At 40.4% G+C, this 22,142-nt stretch overlaps 1 protein-coding gene and 1 pseudogene across 4 annotated transcripts in view; one reads left to right on the plus strand and one right to left on the minus strand.

Moving 5' to 3' along the window:
* Nucleotides 1-9,431, minus strand: part of agbl5 (AGBL carboxypeptidase 5) — a 102,551-nt gene extending 93,120 nt beyond the window's left edge. For 3 of the 4 annotated variants that reach the window (XM_080192252.1, XM_080192256.1, XM_080192255.1), the window contains exons 1-2: nt 9,002-9,431; nt 3,554-3,658 (exon numbers count right to left, since the gene is read on the minus strand). The gene's annotated coding sequence lies outside the window, so the exon portion shown is untranslated. The remainder of the gene's footprint in view (nt 1-3,553; nt 3,659-9,001) is intronic. The other variant, XM_080192253.1, reaches the window with a different exon arrangement.
* Nucleotides 9,432-18,884: 9,453 nt separating this feature from the next.
* On the plus strand, nt 18,885-19,056 carry LOC145345811 (U2 spliceosomal RNA; annotated as a pseudogene).
* Nucleotides 19,057-22,142: the final 3,086 nt, after the last annotated feature.

A 22,142-nucleotide genomic window follows, 5' to 3' on the forward strand; every position in this document is an offset into this window, starting at 1 on the left:
CCAAGTTACTAGCTTTGGTATTATTTACTATGTTTAAGTTTAGTGTAATAAGCAAACTTTGAAATTATGTCCTGTATACTTAAGTTCAGGTTAACTTTCTATAAGAAAAATAGCACGGATCTCAATACTAACATTAATATACTTGCACCCTGCCTGCAAAACAACTTAACACCATCCCTGAGCCAATTTTGTATCCATGCAGCAACAGTCCGTTTAATTTTACAGGGCTTAATTTTGTTAACAAATCTATTTGACTTGAAAAGTACCTTCTGCTTTGACAAATGCCTTTTGAAAGACCACAATGTTGACTGCACTATCCTCACCAACCTTCCCACTCCATTATTTCAAAGAATTCAATCAATTAGTCCAGCACTATTTTCCTTCAAAAATGTTTGCTGATTTTCATTTATTACCCCAGACTTTTCCAAATGGTAGCCTAATTTATTATTGTCTTTAAAATATTCCCAACCACTAGTCATCACAAATAATTATATATTAAGTGATTTAAGTTTGGCAACATTTGCTGTGCTTTGAATGTCTACCTGTTGCAATTACTGCAAACAAGGTTTTTAAAAAATTAATTTGCAAGATAAATGTCAATGGCAAAGCCAGCATTTATTGTCCATTCCAAATTTCCCTTAAAACTTGGTGAGCCAAGTTTGTGTGGTTTAGGTATATCTACCTGGCTGTTCAGGGGGGAGCTACAGGATTTTGATCTGATACAGCAAAGGAGCACAATATATTTGTAGAAAAATATTTCCAAGTCAGGGTGCTGTGCAACTTTGAAGAGTACTTAGTGATGTTCCTATGCACTTGCTGCTCTTGCCCCCAAGGAAGATTGGTAGATCACATATTTGGAAAGTGCTAGTGAACTGTTAAGATGGTACACATTGCTGCCACTGCGTCAGTGCTGGAGGGAGTGAATGTTTAAGGTGGTGGACGGGTTGGCAATCAATGAGTTGTTTGTCATGGATGGTGTTGGGCTTTGAGTGTAGTTGGAGCTGCACTCATCCAGGCAAGTGTAGATTATTCCACCACATTCTTCATTTGTGCCTTGTAGATGGTGGACAGGCTTTGGGGAGTCAAAAGGTGTGTTAGTTGCCTCAAAATTGTCAGCCTCCGACCTGCTCTTGTAGCCATAGACGTTATATGGTTTGTCTGGTTAAGTTTATGGTTAATATCAACACCCAGGATGCTGATGGTGGGGGTTTCAGCAATGTTGAGATCACTGGACATCTAGGAGAGATGGTCACTGTCTGATATTTGCGTGGCTCAGATATTACTTTCCACTTTGGAGCCCAAGACAGAATGTCATTGAGGTTTGGTTCCATGCAGGCACAGACCTCTTATCTGAGGACCCGTGAATAATATTGATCAATGTGCTATCAGTAAATATCCCCAATTCTAACCTCATTTACGTTGGAGGATGAGGATAGAGACACAGAATCACTAAGGGCTGGAGGTCTAATCGATTCCACCCACCTGTCCCTCAACTCCTCATTTGCTATTTGATGTCCATACTGTTAAGAAGCCACTATTTCATTTTGTCTCAGTACTCATGAAATCTTCATTTCCATAACCTACTTCTAGATTTTTTTTTAAAATGTACTCAATGAACCACACTTCTTGACTTCATTCATATGTTTCACATTGTAATCCATTGCTGAACAATTCAGAATTGGTTTCAGAAAGGTGTGAAAATGGAGTAATGATAATGGTAACTTCAATTATCCCAATATAAACTTGGGTCTCAGGTGGAGAAACAGTATAAAGGGAAAGGAACTGAAATGCATAGAAAAAAAACTGTTCATTAATACTTTGCAGTCCAACGAGGAATCAAGTAATGCTCGATCTAGTTTCAGAAAATGAAATGGCCCTGTGGAGCAATTTTCATTGGGAGAGCATTAGGTTGAGTGTAGTTTTGTAAAAGGATCAGGAGTAATCAATGGTGAAGCTATTCAACTGGAACAGGGTTAATTTCTTGAAGCTGAAAAGATATCTGACTCAAATCGAATGGAAGAAAAGTTTATCAGGCAAAACAATAATGAGATCTTCATGGAGCAGATAGTTCAGGTACAGACTAAAACATTCTTTTGAAGGGTGAAAGGAAGATAATTCAAAGAGCCCCTAAATACCTAAAGAAATTGGGATTAAAAATGAAAGAGGATAAAAAAGTTGTCATAAATGTTAAGATCACAATTCAAAGTGAGACTGGGGCCAATGATGGGCCAAAACTAAAATTTTGCGAATACACCAAAAAGCTACTTTGCATCGGTCCTCAAAGATGCTGCTGCTAATATCACAGTAAATGAGGAAGGTACAGAGAAACAGGACGACAGTAGATAATGAAGTATTTAAATGATTGGCAACACTCAATAAAAAGCAAGTCACCTACATCAAAGAGGATGTCTTTGACATTGCTGAAAGAATTTAGGGTTCAAATAGTAGGCTCCAGTCACAATGGAATGGTTGGGCCAAAGGACCTGTTTCCATGCTGTGACAATCTTACAGTCATTCCTGAATATATGAATGGATGAATGTAAATTGTAAATGTTACAACCCCGTTCCATAAATGAGCAATCTGGAAAAATAAGACGACTCCACAACACGAGAAAGCAGAAGACTGCATTGGACAAAAATAGATTTTAAATGGTCAAAAAGATAAATCAAGGGTGCAACCAAAAGATCACCAGCTTGGGTTGAGACGCAAGCCTTGAATGCAGAACTGTAGGGGAGGCAGGAACAAAGCTGGAAAGAGAGAAAAATTTAATTCTGCTCAGAGTGACAAACAGGTGGGCAATAATAGGGGAACACCTGGACAAATGTTATGACACCATAAAGTAATGTGAGGTGTGATTGAACTTTTCAAGAGAGAACAAAAAAGTTGATCAAACAGTTCAATAAACGTTATACATAGGCACGTTTGGAAAACATTTGGCAAAGTATCACACAAGAAGTTTAGATGAATGTGACAGTATGGATATAAAATTGATTCAGTGACAGTAAGTGGATGATGAATGATTTTCAAACTGGGAGGTAGTATGCAATAGTGCCCCCCAAGGGTCAGTTTTACATGCATTATTTTTATAAATGACAGACTCAGACTTAGGGAGCCACATTATCATGTTTACAGATGATATGGAACTTCACCACGTAGTATATAGTGATGTTACAAACTTCAAGATAATAGACAGGATGGTTAAACAGGAAGAAGCATAGCAGATGGAGTTCAATGCAAAGGAGTGAAATGATACATTTTGAGAGAACCAGTATACAAAGATAGTACACTAAATGGCACTAAATGTAAAAAAGGTACAGATGTGCAAAGAGGCCTTCATATATTTACAAATACTTAAAATTGGCAAAACAAGTTGATAAAATGATTTCAAAAGTACATAGGTTATTCAGATTTAAGAGCTTCTGAATAGAATACAAAAGCAAAGAGCTCATGTTAGAGCTTTATAAATCATTAGTTATTGATTTACTAGAAACTGCTCTCAATTCAGGCCATTACACTTCACAAAAGGCCTTAAGAACACTTCAGAGGTTTTACCTGGGTTAAGCGATTTGTTAAGTGGAGATCGTTGGAGCAGAGATGGTTGAAAAGGTGATCTAAGATGAAGAAAGGTTTTCATAGACTCGAGAAAAAATATTCTCTCTGATGAATAACCAAAGATCACAATTTTAAAATCATCCCTTTTTGAATGTGCTTTCTTCACCTTTTCAGGCAATAAACATAACAATTCAGCTTTGACAAAGGGTCATCTGGACTCAAAGTCAGGTTTTTCCTCTCCTTACAGATGCTGCCAGAACTGCTGAGATTTTCTAGCATTTTCTCTTTTGGAAACATAACTGTCGGTGTGTGAAAAGATTCTCTTTATAAAGACTTAGCATTTATATATCATCTTTCGCAACCTCAAGTACTTTTGAATTGCAGACAATGTTGAAACGCAGGAAGTATGGCAGCCAATTGGTTAACAGCAGGTTCCCTCAAATATATTGACTCTGGTTCTCTTTCCAATTACCTGAATTTTCTGTCTTTGATTACTGACCTTTTTGCTATTGGAAACCATTTCTTCTTCACTTGTCAAAATCTTTTTATGATCACTCCTAACCTTTCTCTCCAAAAGAGAACAATCAAGTTTCTCCAGTCTCTCCATGTAACTGAAGTCCCACATCTTTGGTACTCTTCCAGTCAGTCGCCTCAGCACCATTTCTGAAAACCCTGACGTGCTTCCCAAAATGCAGTGTCAAGACTTGGATACAATGCTCCAGTGGGGGTCTAACCAGCAACTTCAATTTAAGGCAACTTTCTAGCCTTTCTATTGTTTTTATAAAGCAAAGGATATTATAGACCATTTTAAGTCGCTTTCTCACTCTGTCAAAGCATTCTTTATGTACATATCCAGGTCTTTGTTTCTGCACCCCTTAAAAATTGCATTTAGTTAATACTGCTTTGCAATTTTCTACACAGCATATCAGATTAACTTAGATCTGCCACGCATCTGTTTCACCAGTTAATTTATATCTCCCTGACATCTAGTTCTCATCATTATTTGCTGCATTTCAGATTTGTATCACATGTAAACTTTGAAATTGTGTCCTGTCTATCCAGGTCCAGATTATTAATATCAAAAATAGCAGTGATCCTTATACCAACTCCTGTTGCACACTTCCCTACAGTCTTTAAAACAATCCTTCACTGCTACTCTGCCTTTTTCGCCCTTCACTTATTTTGAATCCAGTAAGCCACTGCCTCCCACAAGTGTTAATTTAAGCTCATATGATCATTAGCAAACATATTTTGGAAGTTCATTAAATATCAGTTGCACTACCTTCTGTAGCATTTCTTGACAATTTTGAAATTTGGGCAAAAGCTGCTGGAAGAAAAATATTTCACTCATACAGCTTACTACACCACACATACACTTCATTTAATTCAAATTCAGATCACATTACCATTCATAGTTCTGTGTAAAACTATCAAAACACATCCTAGGCACGTGGGAGAGATTAACCTTCAAGACATTAAAAGATACAAAATGTTTGTAAAATATGTTTTTTTTATTTTACAACAATTATTTTTAGACACAAGTTTGTTATTGCGGAAATAGTTGAAAAAAAATTAGAACATTTTGAAGAGCAAAGACAATGCAACGTCAATCAGCAGTTGGAGACTGCAAAAATACAGCTGTCACAAAGCAGGATGGCCTTTGAATGAAAAAGACAGGACATGCTAATTTTCACAAAATACATGAGAGATGCGGAAGTAAAGGTTATAACAAATTTTGTATGACCCCATTGACAAGTTAGATGCTGAACATTGATGGTTAAGAGTACTCTCTCATTTCATGAACAAGTTATTCTTCAATAGGGATCTGCATAGATAAACAGATGCTAGATCATTCAGAATTTAATTAAGTTTAGGCAAGTTTTAATGGATAAAGCAGTCGATTTTATTGTAGAGTGCATCAGTCTCTGCAACTGATCAATAGGTTTGAGGTGCTGTCACTGGGGAAAGTAGGAGCTGCATCACTGGGACGGTCTACACCTAAACCAAGCTTGGAACTATGCAAACTAGCTAGGGAGGTAGGGAGGGCTTTAAACTAAATAGTGAGGTGGAAGGGATGTAGAAAGATACGCTACATCAAAGAATAGAGACAAAGAAAGAAAGGAAAATAGTAAAATGGGAAATAAAGGTCAGAGAATGGCAGGAAGGGCTAGATGTTATTTGTAACCAAAGAAAAACTAAAGGCTCTGTCTATGAATGCATACAACATTCATAACAAAGTAATCAAACTGATAACACACACTGAAGTAAACAAATAAGATAAGCAGCCATTATGGAGACATGGCTGTAGGATGACAAGGATTGGGTTCTGAATATGAAAGGATATATGACATTCAATAAGAATAGGAACATAGGTAAAGGTGGAGGGGTAATACCGTTGCTCAAGGAAGGCATTAGTACAATAGTTAGAGATGACCTTACTTCAGGAGATCAGGTTGCAGAATCAGTCTGGGTTGAGATGAGGAAAGCTAGGGGAAATAAATCACTTCAGAATGGTTGACAGGACCACAACATAGGATAAAGTATACAAGAAGAAATATTGGGTGCTTGTGATAAAAGGGTGGTAATAATCATAAGTGACTTTAATCTACATATAAACTGGAGAAATCAGACTCGCCGTAGTAACCTGGATGAGGAATGCATAGATTGCTTGATAGTTTCTTATAGCAGTACATTCTGGAACCAACAAGAGATCATATTAGACTTGATATTGTGTAACGTGACAGGGTCAATTAATTACATCAGGGTAAAGGCACACTTATGTAGCAGCGATCACAGTATGATTCAATTTTACATCCAGTTTGAAAGGGAGAAGATTGGGTCTATGACTAATATTTTAAACTTAAGTAAGTGCAACCATATGGGCATGAAATCTGAGTTATCAGTTGCAGACATTAAGGGTATTTCTGAATAGGTATATTCCTAGGAAATCAAACTTTAAGAAAAACATACAGCTGCACAAAAGATGAGTGGCTTATTAAATGATTGGTCAGAATGTAAAAACCAGCAGAGAATGACTAAAAGGTTAATCAGAAGGAAGAGATTAGAGTACGAGGGGAAGCTGGCAAGAAATATGAAAGTGAATAGCAAGAGTTTCTATATTATTTAACAATGAAAAGAATAAGGATTGAGAGTGTTGGTCTGCTGGAGAGTGAAAATAGGAAGCTATCAGTATATAATAAGGAAATGGCAGACAAAAATGAACAAATATTTTCCTTCTGTCTTCATTACAGGGGATACAAAGCACATTCTAGTAATATATGTAAATCAGGAGGTGTAAGCGAGAGAGAACTTGGTGAAATTACAATCACCAGAGAAGTGGTATTGAGAAAACTGATGGAGCTGCAGTCTGCCAATTCTCCAGGTCCAGATAGACTTCACCCTAGGGTCTTAAAAGAAGTGGCGAATGAGGTAGTAGATGTGTTGATATTAAATTTCCAAAACTCACTAGATTCTAGAAAGATTCCATCAGACTGCAAAGTGATAAATGTGACTCCCTCTATTCAATGGGGGGGGGGGGGGGGTGGGGGTGGTCAGGAAATTATCAGCCAATTAACTTTGTTGTCTGTGATGGGGAAGGTTAGTGTCAATAAAGTAGTAACAGCAGAGCACTTAGAAAAATTCAAGTTCATCGGGAAGAGTCACTTGGCTTTGGAACTCAACATAATAGAGTTCTTTGAATTAACGAATGCTGTAGATAAAGGGGAACATGTAGACTTACCGTACTTGGATTTCAATATGGTACTACATCAAAACTGAATATAGAAAATAAAAGCTCATGGTGAAGGGAGTAACATATTAGAATGGATAGAGAATTGGCTGGATGGCAGAAAACAGTATTCACAAGTGGGTTTTTGTTCAATTGTCAGAATGCAACAAGTGGAGTCCCCCAGGGGACTGTGTTAGGACCTCAACTTTTTACAATTTACACGAATGACTTAGATGAGGGGAGCGAAGACATGATAGCTAAATTTGGAGATGACAAAGGTAGATAGGAAAGTATGCTGTGAAAACAATGAATTTTTAGATGAATATATAGATTGAACGAATAGGCAAAAGTCTATCAGATGCAGTGTAATGTGGGAAAATGTGAAGTTATTCACTTTGGCAGGAAGAATTAAGAATAATCTATTTAAACAAAGAACAACTACAGAATTCTGAGGCACAGAGAGAATTAGGTGCTCTTGTGGCCAAGTCAAGTAATCAGAAAGGCTAATGGAAGCATAATCTGAAGCATAACATCTTTACTTTTATGTTCATTTCCTCATAATAAAGATAGTATTCCATTAGCCTTTCTGATTATTTGTTATGCTTCAGATATAAAAGGGTATTGGTGACACAGACCAAATGCTGAATACTGTGTGCAGTTTTGGTCTCATTATTTAAAGAAATATGTAAATTAACTGGGGACAGTCAGAAGGGGTTTACTAGATAGATACTGAAAATGTGCCAGTTCTTTTGGACTGACTGGGCTTGTTACAGTGGAGTTTAGAAGAGTGGGGGGGGGTCTTAATTGAAATATATAAAGATCCTGAATGTCCTTAAGGAGATGAGCACAGAAGGTATGATTACTTTTGTGGGTGAGTCCAAAACTAGAGCGCACTATTTTAAAATTAGAGTCACTTTTATAGAACGGAGAAAAGGATTTTTTTTCCTCGAGGGTTATGCAACTTTGGATCTCTGCCTCAGAAGTTAGTGGAGACAAGATCATTGAATATTGTTAGATTCTTGTTATGCGAGGTGTCAAAGGTTATCAGACGTATATGGGAACGTGGAATTCAAAACACAACAGATTAGCCACGTTCTTATTGAACGGCAGAGGAGACTCAAGGGGCTGAATATCCTACTTATGTTCCGAAGTAAGGCCAAATTCGTGGTGTCAATAACACTGTGGGGGCACAGAGCTGTGGTACCAACAGCCACGGGAAAATCCGAGATCTACAACTGCCACTAAGTTGATAGTTACTTTGATTGTTACATCTTATTGACATTACAGCGGTTCTGTCCTGGTTGCTGATGCCATGGCTAATTGATTATTGACTTTCTTTTCAGAAATAAATGCAAGATTAACCCCATATTGATATCACTAACCAGTAGTAATTATCAGTGCCAAACGCACTCATTAATGATACAGTTACGTTTACTAATGCCAGTCATTTGCCCACATGGACATGAATTACAGTCAGTTCTTGGTCACCCTCAGTGGTGAGATCACCAGTCAGACTCATTAGTGAGGGGCAGTTATCAGTATTCTGCTAATATTTCCGATTGGGAATAGTAATCAATTTTTCAGCAGCGATCTCCCAACCGGCAGTACCAGTCACCGGTAATAACCCGATCAGCGGGACCAGCCACCATGGCCAGCGGTCGGGACCAGCCACCCTGATCGCGGCCGTGCCGGCGGAATGCCCGATTCCCGACCCCGCTCACCTGGGCTCAGCGGCAACGCCGCCTCCCCGCCGCTGGGCTCAGCCGGAGCCCGGGGCTGCCGCTCCCATCCCTCGGGGTGTCGGTCCGGCTCGAAGCCGAAGCCACCTCTTCTTCGGAGCCGCTCTCCGGCGGTGACTCTCGGCGCTCGATCAGCCGCTCTCTCCGGCTCTGGGTCACGGCGTGCCGGTCCCTCCGCCTCCTGGCCTCCGCCTCTCGCTGCCGGCGACTCGGGGAGCCCCCGCCGCCGTCCTCCTCCTCGCTGCCCCGCTCCCTCCGCCGCCTCTCGCTCGCCCCCTCTCCCGAGCCCTCGCCGCTCCTCTCCCGCAGCCCGAGCCGCCTGGTGTTCTGGTCACCGGCCGCTGCCTGCCGCGGTCTCTCCGGCTCCGTCCCTCCGGCGCTCTTTGTTTTTCCGACAAACAAACCAATGCCAACTTCCCCTCACTCTGCTTGACACCAACAACCAGCCACCTCATTGGCCACCTCACACACAAGAGTAAACTGAGCAATGATTGGTCAATCACGCGGCACTTTCTATAGCCGGTTTGACCCATTTTAAAGGGCGCATGCGCATTTGGCCGAACGGGCATTTGACAGGTAGGACTTCTGGTGCATGCGCAATTCTTGAGAGGCAGGGCTTCTGGCGCATGCGCAATTCTTGAGAGATAGGGCTTCTGGCGCATGCGCAATTCTTGAGAGGTAGGGCTTCTGGCGCATGCGCATTTCTTGAGGGGCAGGGCTTCTGGAGCTTGCGCAGTTCTGGGGTGTCCGTTAACCTTTCACTCAGACAAGTGCGAATTCTGGATGTCAGAGATAAAGACAAAAAGTGCTGGAACTAGGCGGGAACACTCATTCAGATGCTGCCACATCTGCCGAGTATTTGCAGCATTTTTTGTCCGTTTCTCTTTTCTACTTTTGCCATGATAGTCAACCTGGGAAGGTTTCCGTTAGAGTTTGCCTGGTAACGGGGCAAGAGCGCTGCGAACACTATTGCCACCAAATGGACACAATGGAAACCAGCCCTTCCTGACCAAAGTCATAATTAGACCACAGTGCACTGACCAGAGAAGATTCACCAGGATGGTGCCAGGGCTGGAGTGCTTCAGCTGTGAAATGTGGCTGGTTGGCTTGGGGTTGTTTTCCTTAAAGCAGGGAAGAGTGGGGTGGGAGGACATGACCGAGGCTGATAAAATTATGAGGGACATGGATAGCAAGGAACTTTTTCCCATTAGTAGAGGGATCAATAAATAGGCAGCATAGACTTACAGGAAGGGGCAGTAGATTTAGAAGGGATTTGAGGAAAATCCTTTTGACCCAGAGAGTGGTGGGAATCTGAGACTCTGCCTGAAAAGGGGGTAAAGGTGGGAACTCGCACACCATTTAAGTCATTTAGATGAGCACTTGAAATGCCACAGCGTACAAGGCTATGGACCAATTGTTGAAAAATGTGACAAAAAAGATGTGCTCGATGACCAGCACAGACAAAATGGGCCAAAGGGCCTCATTGTGTTGTAGGAGTCTATGGCTGGTATTTTATGACCTCGTTCAGGTAAGGCTTGTAAAATCCTGCCTGAGGCCAATGGAGAATTCTACTCTGCAAGCCTCACCCACCCCGATTCTGGTTTACTGGCGTGCCAGTAAAATTCCAGCCTATGATTCTATAACAGCTCTTATTTATGATGCCTCCAATGCTTTTCAGTCATTCTTGTCTCTTACCAACCAGAATATAATGTAATATTCAAGCTTTGGTGATCTGCATTATGCAATTTGTTCATTATCTTTTCTAGCACCATCACAAAAACGAAGAAGTTAAAACAGGTGTAGATGTATAACTGGGTAGCTTCAGTATGTCAAGTCTGGATAACATCAGGCCAAAGATAAATTTTTGGAAGAACAAGGCAAATGCAGGATGCAAAGGCATTTCTGGAGATGCTGTGGTTCTAATTGGATAGGTAAAATTATAACAGAACGGTTCCAAGGAGCCAGATTATGAAGATAATATATTGCGGAGGACAGAGGGTAGAAAAATCTGTACAAAACTCATGAAAGACAAAAATCAAGATATTGCAACATGGCCACAGTCACAGAAAGACTTTGATTAGAGACATTTTTGTTCAATATCAGGGCGGAACATGATTACAGAAATTCCAGCAGTACATTGGAGAAATGGACACAAATTTGGGAGCTGATAGTACTTTATACAAGTACTTTGGGGAGAAAAAGTGATTGAAAATGGAGCAATGGTTTGCTAGGGTTTAGGGTAGGTCTTTTGAGGAGGGGGTGATGATGGTTGATATGGAAGAGAAAGAACAGCACCTGAGAAGAGGGGAACTGGCTGGAATATCAGCTAGAATGGGAACTAGAAGGGAAGTTGGATCGTCTACAATTTAATTCAAATGGAGCTTGGAGAGAGAACAAGAGAAATGTACAAGAAAAGCAGGGAGTTATGTTTTGGTAAGCAAAGGGAAGTAGCAAAATAAATAGTCAAAATTTTAGTGACACAAAAGGATGAAGACAATCAATAGTGTGGAATCGATTGAATGATTATATTTCCTCTTCAAAATTATACTGTACTAGTCAGCAGTTTTGCGAAGATAAACCAAAGTTTTATCCTGCTTCTTCCCATTACCATCATGCTAATCAGTCATTTCCTGTCCGTTCCCTGCACTACCACTTCCCCATTCTACAGCTGCCTGTCAACAACACATTCTGCATGCTATAATACTTCATTGCTATTATGTCAATGATCTTTTGTGATCTATGCCATCTTTTAAATCTGCTAGCATTTCATTGTCCTGTTGTCATTTGCCTCATCATACATTTCACAAGTATAGTTTTTTCCTCCATAATTGTGCATCATCTGCCTCAACTGCATCCTCTCCACTTTCCCCATTTCCTAAGTTTCATTGCCTTACCTGCAGATGATGGTGCTCTTTATTCCTTGTCCTTTTTGACTCTATTGCCTCCCTTTCCCTCAGTTGTCACAAGTCTGTGCATATCACACATAAGAAAAATATTTTAAAAATTGGCGGTACAGCTTGAAAGATGCAGGAAAACCTGGTAAGTAAAAATGGAGTTGGGGCCAGGATGTCACTCTTATGTGACATGGTGGAGTTTGGAAACTGCAAAAGGGAACGAGAGAAGAAGCAGAGACAAGCTTGACTGGATTGTAAGGTCAGAGGTGGTTCCCGTGTCTGGTATCTGAGAGGTCTCTGTAAACATTGAATGCAATATTTCGCAGTGGCTTCCTGGAAATGTAATTCTCTCTGTGCTCCAGCTATCACTAATTAAACATCAAAAAACAAGAAACTTTCAAAATTCATATGATTTCAAACAACAAAAATAACTTAGATTGGGATGAAGGAGGCTATCATTTTTTATAATGTTTAACTGAAGCAAATTCCTCATCCAGTTATTGTTCAGAGCATTTTCCATAATACCAAACATGAGTTCCAGACAGTTGGATTTAATTCTTCGGGGAATAGGGTACTAACTGGAGCCGCTTTTCCTAGAAAAGGTATGGACGCAGCTACAGGGTTGCCAGATTCCATGGTGGGCTGTGTAAAAGGCCCATCTCAGTGATCCAGTCTCATCCTAGTTGCTAAAAAAAAGTGAAAAACAGTCCTCCTTCCCTTACCCTTATATCCACCTCCACCGCTCCAACACACACACATACTCCCCAGGGGTTATCTGTGCCAACACATGCCACCTGCTTTGACAAAGGGTCATCTGAATTGAAACATTAGCTCTTTTCTCTCCTCAGACCTGCTGAGATTTTCCAGCATTTTCTTTTTTTCATTTCAGACACCAGCATCCCAGTCATTTGCTTTTATTCATGCCACCTCATGCCCGGTATCCATTCCCCACAGCCCCTCATACATTCCATGCCAACTTATGCTCCCTTACCCACCCCACATGGCCCTTCAACCCAAGATGGCAACCTTTTCCCGTCTACCGAAACCACATGATCCTCTATAGCCCTTATGCTGACTTAGTGCCTACTTATGGTAATCCATGCCTCCCCATCCACTGCCCTTTTCCTTTACAACTTCTATGCCAATTCACCCAGTATCTACCATGGGCAGACCTTAAGATCCATGATGAGGTGAAATGCATCTTTTGTAGACTCTATTTTTAAAATCTCATTCATAAATTCCCATTCATTATATTTACATTCCTTCAACAACATAATTCTTATAAAAACAGATGTTACATTCAAGTGCTTACTCCCTGAAACACTAGCGTTTAGTTTCATAGCCCCACTTCAAAGACTTTATAAGCACTTGGAGCTGACAAGCCCCCTACTGCAATAATTATAGGTTGCAAAATCAGTTATGTAGCACAAATCCATAAGCTCTCAGGCATATGTCAACAAATAGATAAAATAGCAAACACTGATTTTTTTTAAACTGCAGAGTATTAAAAACAATGTAAAGGTGAAAACATATAAACAGCTTGACAGCTTGTCAACTTCAATGTGATTTGTCAACTTGATGGTTCCAAGCAGATTGACAGTTCCAATGAGTTTACCCTCACTTCTTCAAAATCATTGCTACCTTAACAATTGCAAAGGGACACATGATCTCTCCCAGATGGTATCTGACCTCTCCCAAATATGTTCCTTGACCTATCCAAAATGGTGCCTGACCCCTTCAAATAATCCCATATTTTTAGACATTCTCCTGAAAAATGTAATGCCAACAAGTTATGTTTCGGATATACAACTAGCAAAAATCAGATCTTGATGTTTGAAGTTGGCTGCACTTTTATATGTGCAGCTAGCTACCTCAATGAACCACAGATGTGCAAACTATAACCCAGCCTATTCCCTAACCCTCCAGTCCTGGCAAAAACAGTGGATGCCAGATTCAGGGGCAGGACATCCAGAATTGGATCTCAGGTGCCACTTGGTTAAGCCTGAGACTCTTTCCACCTTTACAAAAATTCAGCCCTATGTGTAGTCATTTTATTCATGCAGTCTGATGTCATAACTGGCTATTTAATCATGGTCAGAACCAATATTTAAAATGGTTTTTTTTGGAGTCATTGCCCCACTACACATTCACATATTGAATCATTTCAAAACAGTTCATTCCATGAATTCTTAGAAATGCAGCGTCCTTATGTAGACAACAGCGATGAGATCAATGACATTTAATCCCAACAGCTAGCAAGAATGGATCATACATTTTATTTTAGAACTGCTGTCACAAGCAAGATAAATATTACACACCATCATTATATATCTAGATACTATCAATATGTGGATAATAGCAACTAAGATGTAAACATTTCTGTGGGAATTCCAATATTCATCATGTTAACTCTGACCTGTAAAGTTTTGCTGTCATGCCACCAAATGATGCAATATAGCCTCCTATCCAACAACCTCCTGCCCAGTTTCTTCTGATAACCGCTGCCCATTTCCTGTTTTTATGCTTCTCTTGACACATTTCATTTCACTGCGAGTAAAAAGAAAAATTATTTCATACCAGTTTCAATTCCTCATTTTTATGCTGGATCTTTATTTTCATGTCTGCTTACCCTTCCCTGACCCACTAACCTCCCTTGTACACATTTGTTGCTTTTTCCTGTATGTTAATACATCTAATACATGTCTTTATGGCCCTGCAATATGGCTGTCTTCCCAGCCCCCACTCTTTGATGCTTCCCTCTGTGTACATGGTCAGGAAACAAATTCACAGGGTTGGGGTTATTAGGAGGGGGAGAGAGAAAAATTCTAGAGAGCAAAATTGTGGAGAGCAGACCAATAATAGAGATGAGGAGAGAGGGAAGCATGGGAGTAATCATCAGAGAAATAGGGTAGGGAGAAGAGAAAACTGAAGAGATGGAGAGAGAATAAAGCAACATCAAAACCACAAGGCCAAAGGACACAATAACACAAGATCTTCTAGAATGCAATTTTATGTATCTACAGAAATTTTTAAAGTTATTGTAGAATTTTCCTACAAATGGTGACTTTTTCTTGAATACAATGACTTTACATGAAAACAAGTTGTTAATGATGTTAGAAATATTCATGATATCTCCTTCAAGTCTCTGAATCTACCATAGATACACTGAGAATATTCACATGGAATTTCAAACCAAAAATGTTCTGATGGTTTTAATTATGGAGCGATTGAACACAACGTAACAATGTGATTGATTGTTCTGAGTTTCCAGGCTGGGTAAATGATATGTTTCCAATAGTTTAACAATTAATTTGACAGCTTAAAAATCAAATCAGCTCTGCAGTTTTGAATAAAACCCTCATTTCAAGACATGCTATAATGAGTTCAATTAGACTTGTTCATTACACAAGTATCACATCCAGCAGTAATACACTGTGTAGTATTCCAATTACACCGTAGTTCTCTTTTCTTAGAATCAACCTAATAATATGTAGCAGTAAAGCGATACTGAAAAAACACAAATCTTAACACAAGTGAGATAGTTTTCACATCCCAATATATTTGATTTGTACAGTAACAAAACTGATAGGACTCTGTGTGAAGGTTTGAAAAAGCACAAAGAACAGCAAGTCCAGAACAAGTAGCAGAGAGAAATGTTTCAAATACCCTGAGGTATTATTGTGACTATCTCTGCTTCATATGATGAAGAGACCCATTAAGGATCATGAAAGAAGTAAATAAGAACAAAGAACAACACAGCACGGGAAACAGGCCCTTCGGCCCAACGAGCCCGCGCCGCCGTCCCACTGTCTCAGTGACCTATTCATGATTTTAGTCTACGCCTAATGTGCGAGGATCAGGGAGGTCCAATTTAGGGACAATTTAGTACCCAATCAATCAGCCTAAAAGCACATCTTTGGGGATGTGGGAGGAAACCGGAGCACCCGGAGGAAACCCACGCAACCACGGGGAGAACGTGCAAACTCCCACAGACACAGGCCCAAATCCATGTGTCCTCACAGTAACAGAGATAGTCTCTGAGCTGTCATGTTGCCCTCGAGATAGTCCAGTTTAAGCACACTAACGACATGAAGCAATAGGCAACTCCCGAAGCAACGTCCAAGAGCAGCCCACTACAACCTGCCGCATGCATGCCCCTTGCTGGACTTAAATGCCTGTGTAGACAAAAAAATTCATTATGAACTGTAACATCCCTGAGGCAAAACGTAATCCCAAGCCTACAATGTTTAGTAAGGCCTACTATATCCCCCTATATGTAGCCCGCTCATGTGGCTGTCTAAGTGACTCTTAAACAACCCTAGCGTGCCTGCTTCCACCACCTTACTCGGTAGTGCATTCCACACCCCCACTACCCTTTGCGTGAAAAACTGCCCTCTAATATTTGTCTTATACCTAGCCCCCCTCACCCTAAGCCCGTGACCCCTCGTTCTATCCATTTCTAATAGCGGAAAAAGCTTACCACCATTTACTCTATCTATCCCCTTCATAATCTTATAAACCTCTATTAGATCCCCCATCAGCCGACGTCTATCAAGGGAAAACAGCCCAAGTTCATTCAACCTTTCCTCGTAAGATAGCCCTTCCATACCAGGCAGCATCCTGGTAAATCTCCTCTGCACTCTCTCCAGGATCTCTACATCCTTCCGGTAGTACAGCGACCAGAACTGGACGCAGTACTCCAAGTGAGGCCTAACCAACGTTCTATACAACTGCAACATCAGACTCCTACTCTTATATTCTATACCTCTTCCTATGAAGGCTAACATACCATACGCTTTCCTCATCACATTCTACACCTGCACCGACACCTTCAGGGACTTGTGCACTTGCACCCCCAGGTCTCTCTGCGTATCTATACTCCGGATAGTTCTACCTTTTATCGTATAACTCCCCTCCACATTATTCCGGCCAAAGTGCATCACCTCGCATTTCTCCGGATTAAATTCCATTTGCCATCTATCTGCCCAATCTACCAGCCTGTCTATGTCCTGTTGCATTGCCAGGCACTGCTCCTCAGTACCCGCCAATCCAACCATCTTAGTGTCATCAGCAAATTTGCTGATCACACCACCTACCCCCTCTTCCAAGTCATTAATATATACCACAAATAGAAGAGGTCCTAGTACCGAGCCCTGCGGCACACCACTGGTGACAGACCTCCAATTGGAAAAGGAGACTTCCACTACTACTCGCTGTCTCCTCCTCCCAAGCCAGTTCTCCACCCATCTACATACCTGGCCTTGTATCCCATGAGCCTTCACCTTTTCTATCAGCCTACCATGAGGGACCTTGTCAAACGCCTTACTGAAATCCATATAGACGACATCAACGGCTTGTCCTTCGTCAACCGTTTTTAGTTAGACATGAAAATTGTTAATACTGATTGCTTCTTTATGTGACATCATAAAAGTTAATAGTGGATTTAATAGTGAAATAGTAATTGCGGAGGAGATTCACTAGGTTGATTCTGGAGTTGAGAGGGTTGGCTTTTGAGGGGAGATTGAGTGGACTGGGGCTATATTCATTGGAATTCAGAAGAATGAGGGGAGATCTTATAGAAATATATAAGATTATGAAGGGAAAAGATAAGATAGAAGCAGGAAAGTTGTTTCCACTAGCATGTGAAACTAGAACTAGGGGGTATGGCCTCAAAATAAGGGGGAACAGATTTAGCACTGAGTTGAGGAAGAACTTCTTCACACTAAGGGTCATTCCCTGTGGAATTCCGTGCCCAGTGAAGTAGTTGAGGCTACTTCATTGAATGTTTTTAAGGCAAGGATAGATAAATGTTCGAACAGTAAAGGAATTCAAGGCTATAGTGAGTAGGCAGGTAAAGGGAGCTGAGTCCACAAAAAGATCAGCCATAATCTTATTGAATGGCAGAGCAGGCTCGAGGGGCCAGATGGCCTACTCCTGCTCCTAGTTCTTATGTCCTTGTGTTTTTATGAATAGTTGTCTTTCCATGAACTCAGGAGCTGCACATTTTTGTATCCTTTCTTTCGTTCTGATGCACAGCTCATAATCATCTTATCCTGGAATGAGTTTTTCATGCTATGTTCTTGGAAGATTTTTGGTGGTGTTTTGGTGACAAAATCCTCAATATACAGGAGCAGTCGGGGACATTTGGGCTGGAGCTGGCCTCAAAATGGCGACCTGGTTGAGGAGCAGACTCCCAAAGGCTTGGCAGGTATGAATGCCAATATGACTAAAGTTATAGAAGACAAACTCAGTGTTCTGACACAGTGGGCAGGATTTTATGGCCTCACTTGTCCCAAAACTGTAAAATCCCACCCAAGGTCAACAGACTTCCCCATTGTCCCTCCTCGCCTGCTCCGATTCCCATGGTGAACAGAATATCAATGCTCACTCTGATGAACTGCAGAATACCAGCAAGAGGTTCAGTGAAATAGGAGAAAGAATCCTTAATGTTGAGAGCACTGCTTCTTCAGTCGAGGCCTAGTTGCAATCATTAATAAATCAACTGCATGGTTTGTCAGAGATCCTGATGGATCTGGAAAACCAGGGCTGGAAGAAGAATATCTGTGTGATCGATTTTCCAGGGGAAGTTGAGGGTAAGCTCCTTACTATATTTTTGAGAGCTGACTACCTCAACATGAAGGCAGGGTGTATTAAGCTTGAAAGAGTACATTGTATCCTAGCCTCAAGGCCGAGGGACAACTAATGTTCCACGGTCTATTATCATGTATTTGCATAACTTCAGGGATTGCCAGAAAGTATTAGAAGCTGCCTGATGTGGTGAGATTTGGCTCTATGATGGAGTGAATTCTCGTTCTTACGAGATTTCTCGATGGCAATACAGCAACGTTGTAGAGGGTTCAATAAGGTTAGAAATTGTTTGAAAGGTTCTGGATTACAGTATGCCATACATTATCCTCCTATCCTGACGGTTATTTTCAAAGGATCCATTAAGATGTTTGGCAATCCTTCTGAAGCTTTCTTGGCCTTTTGGCTAAGATCAAGTGTAGTATCAACATGCTGTACTTGGTTGAAACCATTAGGTTACATTTTAGCTTCATTTGAAGCAATTTTTAAAAGCGGCATTTCGGCCTTTTGGCTAAGATGCAAATAAGATCAAGACTTGGAGGAGGAGCTATACCTATTCCAATCAGCTTGGATCATGTAGAACAAGCCCAAGACAGGACGTAAGAGCCCTGTCTTGTCAGCTTGGATCGGGAATGTCTCAACTTGTTGAGACATTGAATTGGAATAAAAACGAAAAAAAAAATCCTTCTGAAGCTTTGGCTTTTTTAAACTCATGTAGAGGTATTTTAGAGGTGACCACCGGCATTGGTCTTTACAAATGGTGGTGGGTCTGATAATTTTGCCCTTCAGAGAGGGACTAGGCAGAGACGCCCCTTAATCTCCTTTATTGTTTATTGGCTATTGAACCTCTGGTGGAGGCCAGCAGAAGTGACCCCCAGATTTGTGGGTTAACTAGTGGGGGTAAGCAGCATAAAATTACGGTCTATGCAGATGACGTGTTGATATTTGTTTCTGGGCTGAATATCTCTGTTCCTGCTATCATTGATGTAGTAGCTAGATTTGGCTTTTTCCCAGCCTATAAAATTAAGTTCACGAAATCAGAGGTCTGTTCCTGGGTAAGTTATGGGGTATAGCCCTGCCCCCAACTCCCCACCTTCTCGGTTTCCCTTTTAGATGGTCCCCTTCAGGATTTACCTTTCCAGGTATACATATTACCCCTGTTTTTGGCAGTTATATAAGGCAAGCTTTCTCTCTGGCTTCTATTAAGGAGGACCTACATTATTGGTCACGTCTTACCGATTTTCTGATTGGATAGAACGTTGATGTATGTATTACCTAGGCTACTCTATCCTCGACAAATGCTATCCATCTTGTTGCCCACTAGGTACTCAGTTCTTTTGTTTGCACCTCAGACTCTCTCCCACTTTATTTTCCCCTTGTTAAAATTTGCCTATCTTTCTTTCACTTCATTTCTCCAATTAACTGCCTCCTTCCTTATCTCTGCTCTTGTCAGTTTCCTCTTCTTCCCACATATGAGATAGACTGGGACAAAGCCATTCATCCATCATGCCATACTCACTTGGAAATAATGTAACCTCATATGCCAGCAACTCATCACCCTCACACAGTCTTCTGCCATTCCCTATTTGAATTTTAAATCAGTGATTCTCATGTAGCCTTGTTCAAAGATAATAATATAAACCATGTTTTTACTGCTACTCCTTTGCTTACCTGTTTGTAATGCATACATTTCTGTTAAACATGGAATAAATGAGAAGAAGGTAATCCAATCTTTCCCTCCTAATTTATATTTTGTGACCCTCATTAGAATATTTTGCAGAAACTACCCAGTGATGTCACTTTGTCATTGTGATACCACTCCTTACCATACTTACTGACTGCCAGTGACCAATCAGCAATTGTTACCACGATCCATTGGCCAAAATCATGTTTCAGTCATGTTATTTGAAATAATGAATCACAGTAGTCAAAATTAAGAAGCAAAGGTTACCAAAGAGATGATTAAATAGTTAGCTGGGCCAAAGATACATTATTGTCTTGACTGAAATCTGCTAGCAAACTGGACCATTAACTGCATTAGTCAACAGTCCTCTCAAACCTCTCAGATGCTAACCAAATGCCAGTAAGATTATTTAAAAGTAAAATGAACAGAATAGTCATCTGAATACTACTGGACAATGAGATTCATAGAGAACTTCAACAAGATTTGTTAAGTCATACAATTAGAAATCAGTCAGTGATTACTTGGCGGTGATTTTAAACATTTATTTATTACTTATTAACACTACAATGAAGTTACTGTGAAAATTCCCAAGTCACCACACTCCAGCGCCTGTTCGGGTACACTGAGGGAGAATTTAGCATGGCCAATGCACGTATTTTGGACTGTGGGAGGAAGCCAGAGGAGACCTACGTAGACATGGGGTGGAAGTGCAGACTTCGCACAGACAGTGACCCAATTTGCAAATTGTATCTGGGCCCCTGGTGCTGTGAGGCAGCAGTCTAACTAACCACTGTGTCGTCCTGGAAAGATTACATAAAATTAATATGGGTCAGAGAAGTTGCAGAGGACATACAATAGAAGGATCTAAGAAACCATGTGAGACAGATTGGTGACTTTGCCTTTTTTTTATATGTTTTCTGCAGCTATTCTTCTTTTGTTTGCTCTTTCATTTTCTCCCTGTCCAGCAACAATGATTGGCTGTCTAGTCTTGGATTACCAACCTGCTCTCCAAATCTTGGCTACCTCATTCTGGCTTTTCCAACTCATGCACTGCAGCAGAATTCTGTCCAGCTACTGTTGAAAGCCAGACCACCAGGAAACATCAGCCTGGATTTTATGGGGGTAATGATGGTGAAGGTATGAATGTTCCACCAGTGAGAATAGCAGCAATTTCTATGTGTACTACAGTGCAGAATCCAAAAGTTATGTGGAAGGGATTTGAATATTGATGTAACTTTTTAAATGATTACATTTAAATTACTTTCAAAATCTTTCCAACATCATTAAGTGACTTTTTAAAATATATATAACTTTATGACTTTATAAAATAACTGCTCAAGTTTATCTGTTTTTATTACCTATTGTTCAAATTTATATTTGACATTTTTAATGTGATTATATTCAGATTTATATAAAATCCTGTGTACATACATATGACAGGTACTGTGACAGCATAGTTATGATACATTATGTGGGTGTGGCATCTATTAATTGCATCACACTGTTGCAGTCTAGTTGGGGACTGTTAACAGTTAAAGAAAAATGTGGACAGCTATTTTAACCAATAGAAGTAATCCGCAAGGTTTCAAACCTGCAAACAAAACACAAACTTTATAGTGTATAGAACAAATTAAACAAAGCAAATGTGGTCAAGCTAACTATATGTTTACTTCTTACTTGCCCCCTGCCCACCCCAAGAATTATCTTACCTGTTACGATATCTTAAAGTTATTTATTTCCTTAGGGAACAACTATAAGTTTGCCAGAGTCCTCTGGAGAATTCTCTTCAACTCCAGCTATTCTCAGAGATGAAATTGACATGCATCATCTCTTTAACTGTTTTGTCTCAAGTCCCCTATTCTGATTACTTTCCTGTACATCTAAGCTAATTCAACTGATTACTTTCGCTTGCAATAAGACACCGTGAAGCCCACTATAGATTTTCCCACTAGTTTTAAAC

The sequence above is a fragment of the Carcharhinus amblyrhynchos genome, chromosome 7 (genome assembly GCF_965287045.1).
Source record: "Carcharhinus amblyrhynchos chromosome 7, sCarAmb.v2.hapA, whole genome shotgun sequence".
Classification (NCBI taxonomy): domain Eukaryota; kingdom Metazoa; phylum Chordata; class Chondrichthyes; order Carcharhiniformes; family Carcharhinidae; genus Carcharhinus; species Carcharhinus amblyrhynchos.